Source organism: Diadema antillarum, unplaced genomic scaffold, assembly GCF_040938485.1.
Source record: "Diadema antillarum isolate AM-2024a unplaced genomic scaffold, OU_Dant_1.0 seq00000807_RagTag, whole genome shotgun sequence".
NCBI lineage: Eukaryota > Metazoa > Echinodermata > Echinoidea > Diadematoida > Diadematidae > Diadema > Diadema antillarum.
In genome coordinates this window covers 1825263-1832966 of record NW_027271688.1, presented here as the reverse complement: position 1 = coordinate 1832966, position 7704 = coordinate 1825263, and positions in this window count along the sequence as shown.

Here is a 7704-nt window from a genome sequence, read left to right as displayed (position 1 = left end):
TTCTGAAGGGGGTGGGGGGGGGGGGGGGGGGCAAGAGAAAACTCCAGCAGGTCGAGAACGTACCCTTCTTACGGGAACATATTTAGCAAAGATAGATTTAGAAACTCTCTAAATGTGTGAAGAGCGTTTTGAGTACGTTGTTTGAATACAGAATGACAGTCATGCGGGTCTAGTCTAAGGCTGTGATTTATCCATCGAGGCAACATTCTAGCCGAGGGAGAGAGTTACCATATTGCAACAGGTTATCACGTGGAATGCACATGTATTTCGTCCATTCCGCGCATTTTGAAGAGCCTTAGATTTGACGTGAAATAAAGAGACGCATACTTTAAAAAAAAAAAGAAAGAAAGAAGAAGAATTAGAAAAGGTAAAAAGTTTACAGACTTTAAAGATTCATATTCCGGTATGAGAGTGTCTTTATTGCGTCATGTACAATGTTGACCAAAATTACAGCTCAAGGTTGTTTTTTATTTCTTTTCCCCAAAGGTATTGAATTCTTCTGAATTTCTTTTCAGTATTAGACTTACCTCGAGCTAACTTTCCGTATATTGAATTGCGAGTTGTGGGTTATGGGCGTGCATCGTACAATAACTATGTGACAATCTTTATGTTGGTAAGAGGATTCTTCCTGTCTTGAGAGACAGACTTTGTTTAGAATTCAAAGAGATCAGAAACGACCATCGTATCGTAGTCATATTTCACAAATCTCATTTCAGACATAAAAAGAAATCAAGCATCATAAATTAAGAGTTTAAAATAGAATGATTAAAAGTTTAGACATAAAGTTAAGATTAGGTTAACATTTTGAATTCATAGTTTTCAACAATGGATGAAAATTTGGTCAAAAGTGTCCAGCGGACTGATAAACACTTTTTATCTTTCTCCCCGCGCCTTCTACCAAATGTACATACTAGTATATATATAATTATAAATATACATGTATGTATATAATATATACATACATGTATATTTATAATTATATATATACTAGTATGTGCATTTGGTAGAAGGCGCGGGGAGAAAAATAAAAAGTGTTTATATGTATATACATATTATGTATATACATACATACATAAACATATTGTTACTGCTGTGAATAATGGACAAAGTGCAGGTTTCCATGACATTGATGATTTTAGTCAATAAGCATAATTTTTTTCCATTGTTGATACTTCCCTATCATATATATTACATGTATATTCAATAGGTCTTACAAGTGGTGTTTTTCCTGACTAGCTGAAAATTGCCACTATTATTTCTCTATATGTGAAGGCGACAATCTTCATTCCAGGAAACAATAAGGAGTTACCCTCAAGTAGAAAACAATACATCTTTTTGAATGAATATGATTCAATTAAAGCTTAGAAAAAAAAACTTGTGGATTTTCACAGGATAGTACACCATGTTTGTTTATTATCTATACAAATGACTTTTGCACAGCTTCCAGTATTCTTTCACTTTCATTCATATCCCTTACAAATGACCGGATTGAAAAAAATAAATTACTCTAGGGATCAGAACAGTCCCTAAATCTTTGAAAACCAAGTACACGCTTTTTAGCAATGTGATAGAAGCTTTGCCAACAGATATCATTTTGAGGGCATTGCACTAAAAGATGGATCTGAAATTAGATTTCCCGGTGTCATTGCCTACAGCAAAGTTATTGTCTTCGAGACAACATATTATATTAAATACCTATACGAGCATTTCACGTTAAGATGGCATACCATTGGTATTTTGTGCGGGTTTTTTTTATCTGATTTTCATCTTGTAGTTAATCAAGATCATTTGTAATATCATGATGTACTGTGGAAGAAAAAAAGAAATGAAATCGAATTGAATAGTAAACACAGACTGTAAAAAGAAAAAGGTATACTATGCCGTCCCGGTTAAGATTCGGAAGTCACCTCAGACTTTGTAGAGAGCCAAAGTTCTAAGGGGCATGGAATTCGCTTTCCTTCGACGAACAGTTCAGAGTATGAATTTACTTCTCAGTGACAGCATGTCTTTTGAAATTCTGTACATTTCTGTCCCCCTCCCCCCCCCCCTCAAAAAAAAAAATGATTGGTACTCTCAAAAAAAGACACAGACAAAGGTTTACAGAGTCTTAATTTTGGAAGGCGCTTTTTTTTTCTTCAAAAAAGCACTTTCGAAAACCAAACAAAAATAATAAGATTGCAATGATTAATCCCCATAAAAACACTGTCAAAAAAAGAATGTCACTTTTTGGTGATACAAACAAATTTAACAATAGCTGTAGTTGTTTTAATGAAACTAAACACACTCACTATAATAATTCCCGAGTCACGATTGTCTTTATCATAACTATCAGAATGGGCAAGATGATATCTGTCCCATTCAAAGAAAAATATAACTATTTTACTTTAAATTCCGCCAAAAAACCCCACTATACTAACCTTCCTCGGTCCATTTGTGTGCTAAAGGCCACAGCATTAGCATAATCATTCTTTTTTCTTTTCTTTTTTTTTATTCTCCTCGAAAATTGATCAAAACTTGTGATTACACGGCTTGGCCAGACGGACCTTGATGCATCCCTCGACGAGGGAAAAGAGAAGAGATTATTGTGAGCTCATAGCAACGGAGAACGGAAGAGGACGTTCCATGGACACAGACGCAGAGGATGAAAAGGAAGGTACTACAAAAAGTATAAGTGAGATAGCAATCTGTTCAGTGTTAGACAGATTGATATTGAGAATTCTCTTTATCATTCCTCTCTTCAGCGACGAATCTGGTAACGGATTTCAAATCGTTTGTTAAATATTGACTGAGAGCGACAAGCTAATGAATTCATAATTGCGATTCAATTATAGTTCAACGCTCGATATTTAACGATGGCAGAGAAAGCAGAGCAAACTACCATAGTATAACTGTAATATTAATAAAAGGCAATAATGAGCATAATGAGTGAATTATGTGAATGCAGCAACATTAGTACAACACATCAGAGAAGTTTGCACGTGTATATTTGGGTATATCACCTGTGATCGCACTCGGCAGGCCATGAATACTGTAGCTTCATTATTGGACCATCATTCTATGCTTGAGTGTCTCAAGGGCGCCATTTACGGCAACGAGACTAGACTGCATGGGCATATCTTTGGATACGTGCGACTGTACTGTGTACTATTTTTGACTCAACGTATGATAAACATGTTCCATCCTTTCCTTTGTTGATTAGTGTCCAAAACTTTGTTTGTGCAAGTGTCTGTAATTCAGCTTGTTCCATATGTATTTGTTTTTAGATTTGGAACTATTTTCGAGTTTAGAATTTCCTGGAAGGAAACGTACTTGTTGTCGCGAATTTACTAGCTGGAATGTGATTCTACCCCTCAAATAGGCTACTGATTCTGTGCTATTGATTGTAATCGAAAACTGAGACATTCCATGTCGCTATTGAACGTATTCGTATAAAACTTATGAATCTGACAGTCAAAACACACTTCTTTCTGAATTTTCGCCAGAATACGTGAATACCACAGAAATGCAGAAATAATAATTTCCTTGCATATAAAACATCATAGGTCAAGGATAAATCACGAGAAAGCGTGGTAAAATTTTCAAACGTTCCATAGGATAAACACTAGTGGGAAACACATCTCTATTACATTTATACTCATTCACCGTCAACAAGAAGTTACATTAAGTTCTGTATGACACCTTCGTTAGATGATTGTATACGATAACTAAATCGTATCAGAAGTTCAAGTCATTAGATGGATAGATGAAGAGACATAAGATTGTAGTCTGTCTCAATCTCATAAATATTTGAGGAATTGATGCATAGATAGAGCATAAAATGGAGCGAGGTGATAACAAGAGTATGACAAGCCAGAGAGAGAACAAGAAGTTTGTTTGGACGAGAAATAGGTCGAAGAGGAAAGTAAATAAATTCTAAAGAAAGAATATGACCGAATGGAATCCCATGAATGACGGCATTTGTACACCAGAAGTTTAATTCCATTAATAGATTATGAAAGAAACGTTATGTCTCCGGGCACTAAATCCAATTTGCAGTGCTTAAACCTTTGCTTGCATTAATTGCTGATTGGCACAGAAACTCACAGCGTTTCATACACTGTGAAAAGTCCCCGGCACAGAAAGGGTTAACTGCAAGGATCCGATATATGCAGCAGTCACATAACCATGAGTATTGTCAGCGGAGTTTCCGTCAACTATAGCGTGCGTTGCATTATTATCATTTCGAGAGTGATCTACTTTTTTCTCCGCCTACAGATGGCGCTATAAGTCTTTGCAACGCAGAGCCTTCTATTACACGTGGACAATCATATATCTATAAAATTGATGTCCATAAACAAAAAGATTCCTATAAAAGATGGGGCCCACCTTATTAGGACCACTTTGTTTTACTTTGTTTGTTGATGCTTTAGCCATTTCAAAACAGCTTTTAAGGCAATAAACTTTTGATTCCTCTTAGAATTGTATGCTCGTATGCATTTCATAAGTGGTTTCTAACAATCTCGCAAAAAGTTAAAATCTGAATCCCCATCTCAACCAAAACTATCACCCATTTTTAAGAATACTGGTTTGCATATGCTAGAGCTCTGCATGTTAGTCTGTTTACAAACCAGGAATATACCCAACCAAATCATTTTGTCTTCCAATAGTTGATTCAAGACTTTCATACTGTTTACCAACCTTCTGCAGGGAATACATTTGATATTTCCAGCATCATTTGCCGTTGCTTCTTTAACTGATGATATACATTGTATTTTGAAAGGGACAAAAAGAAGTAACAAGGTGCCTCCAAGAGCCGCCTTGTTTACTTTTACCTAAATTGCAAATAGATTTGTAAGCGTTCGTTACCTTCTCAAGTTCTAAACTGCTGACCGTTCATTGACCGCATACCGGTCATGTTTAACTAACGAGAGTAGTTTAATAAAGGAAGAGTAAGAAGAAGAAGATGGGAAAGTCGAAGTATCGTTTAATTCTATCCTGTCTATGAGGGGGAAAAAAGTCATTTCATGAAATGAAATAGAATTAGACAAACACTTTAATCGCTTGGCTGGGCGGGATATGTTTTCTGTCAAAGCATATGCTACTATAATATAATTCATAAATGCTCTCCCGATCACTCCACACAGAAACGATGCATGAGAACCTGCAATAATGCAGGACACACATCTATTTACCTGTCGCCAAGTGTTTAATCGATTCCCAGGCCTCGTGCAACTTTCAACACGGCACTTCTTATTGGCTTCAACGTGTAGTGCGCAAAAACTATACACATCAATGAGGTTCCTGCCACATACTGCATAATTGTGTTCTTACTTTATCATTTATTATAAATCACGAGTAAGAGCTGCACAAGCAATGACAAGCCACAGTCGTTGGAATGCGCACGTCACAAAGCGCCACGCATACTAGACGTTGTTAATATCAAGCCAAATTTTCTGCGTAGATAGAATTATTTTTTAATGATCTTTAACCCCATCTAACGTTTTCTATAATGCAAATACAAAGCAAAACAACGCGGTGTCTCGCGATGCTGACGACACGCCCACCATGTAATACCATCGCATATGTTCGGTGCATCCACTAATGTTTCGCATAGCTTTACACTCTCAGTCGTTGGTGATCAGGTCAGGAAGAAGACAAAAAAATATAACTTGCATGTTAAGGTAAGGTCTCAGAGGCCGAGTAAAATCGCATTGTGCACGCAGTGTATGGTTACGTCGCCTTCTATGAGATCAGCAATACTGTTCCATCGCCATGAGAGTATGGGTCGTAAGATTGATCTTGGCTACAACCACCCTGGTAGCCATGGAAACATTCGGTGCACCCTATTCCCCTAACAGGAGAGAAGACCAGCAAAATGAGGTAACTATACACAAATCCTTTTTTATTCTGGAGAATAGTAATCCCTAGTAACTATAGTAATAGTTCGAACAAATGTATGTAATAGTGTATGTTGTTTTTTATGTTGCACTTATGTAAACTCATGTACAATTCAACCTCTCGTTGCCATGCATGATTTGAAAGACCATTATAATCTATCTATCTATCTGTTTATGTTTCCTATAGATATTGTAGATGTTAATGTTACACCTAGATCATCTCGATGGGGCAAACAGTTATACTTTTACATTGCGAAAGCGAATAGTTGACAAAAAAGATAACAATCACAAAATAATTAATTTCAGTAGTTGAATAAACAGCTTTAATAAGCATTATATTTTTCGCTCTCTATGCAAACTCTCATGATAGCAAAGAATTTCGCAGAATGAATGTATATATACATGTATAATAATTTTGATCCTTGTTAAGTCCCTTACATTTGTATTGTAATATACCAAGTTAAGTAGCAGGAATTAACCTATTATTTGAAACCCTATAGCTGATTGCCTACCGGACTATGGCACCACCGACTAAACTTTAGCCAGTTTATGGTAGTGACATGATAAACTTGGAACAGATGACCGAATGCCCAACTTCTTTTCTGTTCTTTTTGGTTTTCCATAAACTACGTGTCTCCAGGAAAACGTGAAAATGACTTAAGAAGATTACTTTCCGAATAAGGTGCGCTATTACGAAAAGATACTTTTTTAATGCAATTGCTTTTCTTATAAAGATATATAAAAAAAGAGGAAACATATATGTGTAAATATATCATATACATAAATATAAGTATTTACTTATTTATTCATATTCATATTCATATTCTCTATTTTTGCTATCTTCTTTAAACTAGTGTGTACTTTTCAGTTTATCGTCGAGTCCAGACACTTTCAGTTTTAACGGCTGTGTTTCGGTATCATTATCTCTCTACCGGTAAATAATGACTGCTTTTAATACCATCATGATTACTTAATTGCCTCTCGATATTAAGAAAGTTCATGTAAATACATCAGAACGACAGTATCATTGTGAATCACTAATTAATCATCTCAGTGATTATCTATGATGGGAATACCATACGCGAGATCAAAACATTTCACGAGCATTACATAAATCATTGCTACTACCAGCAAAACAGTTAAAACATGACTTAGTCACACTACCTCTTTCTAAAGGTTGTATAGGGAGCACCGACGTTCATAACTTCAACGCGGTAAATACGCACCTTCTTTTACCGTCATGGGATTTGTTTCACACCCAGAATGAGAAATTAAAAATGCACATTGGTATTTGTGATAATGTATGTAATTTTAGAGAGAGAGAACTGTTCTTCAAGCTGATATCACATACTTTTTCTTTAGTACTTGTCCTTTTCCCCTACTAGACATGCGCGTTCCACCCCTTGAGATACGAACATACTAGTATTGTGCATTATGACGTCAAGAATATCGATTCGTCTTGTGGTTCTGTTGGAAGCAAATTGTTCAAAGAGAATTACAAATGTGTTATTTCAGAGTTGCATGTGGGAACGTGCCGTATAGAACTGTTGATATGCGATGGCACTGACATCAAAAGTCTTGTATCGGTTGACACATGGAAGACTTAGTGTAAGAAAGCTGCACAAATACTTTCAATCTGGCATGGTTACTACTGTCTTAAAGTGAAATAATGCACACACACAAACGCATAAACCCAAACACACACACACAGTTCTAGATGTGTATTTCTTTCATTTGATATTAAGTCACAGAGATACTATGGGGTTTACAATACAAAAAGTATTAAAAAAACCAACAACACAGACGGAACTGATATCATTTCAAAGTG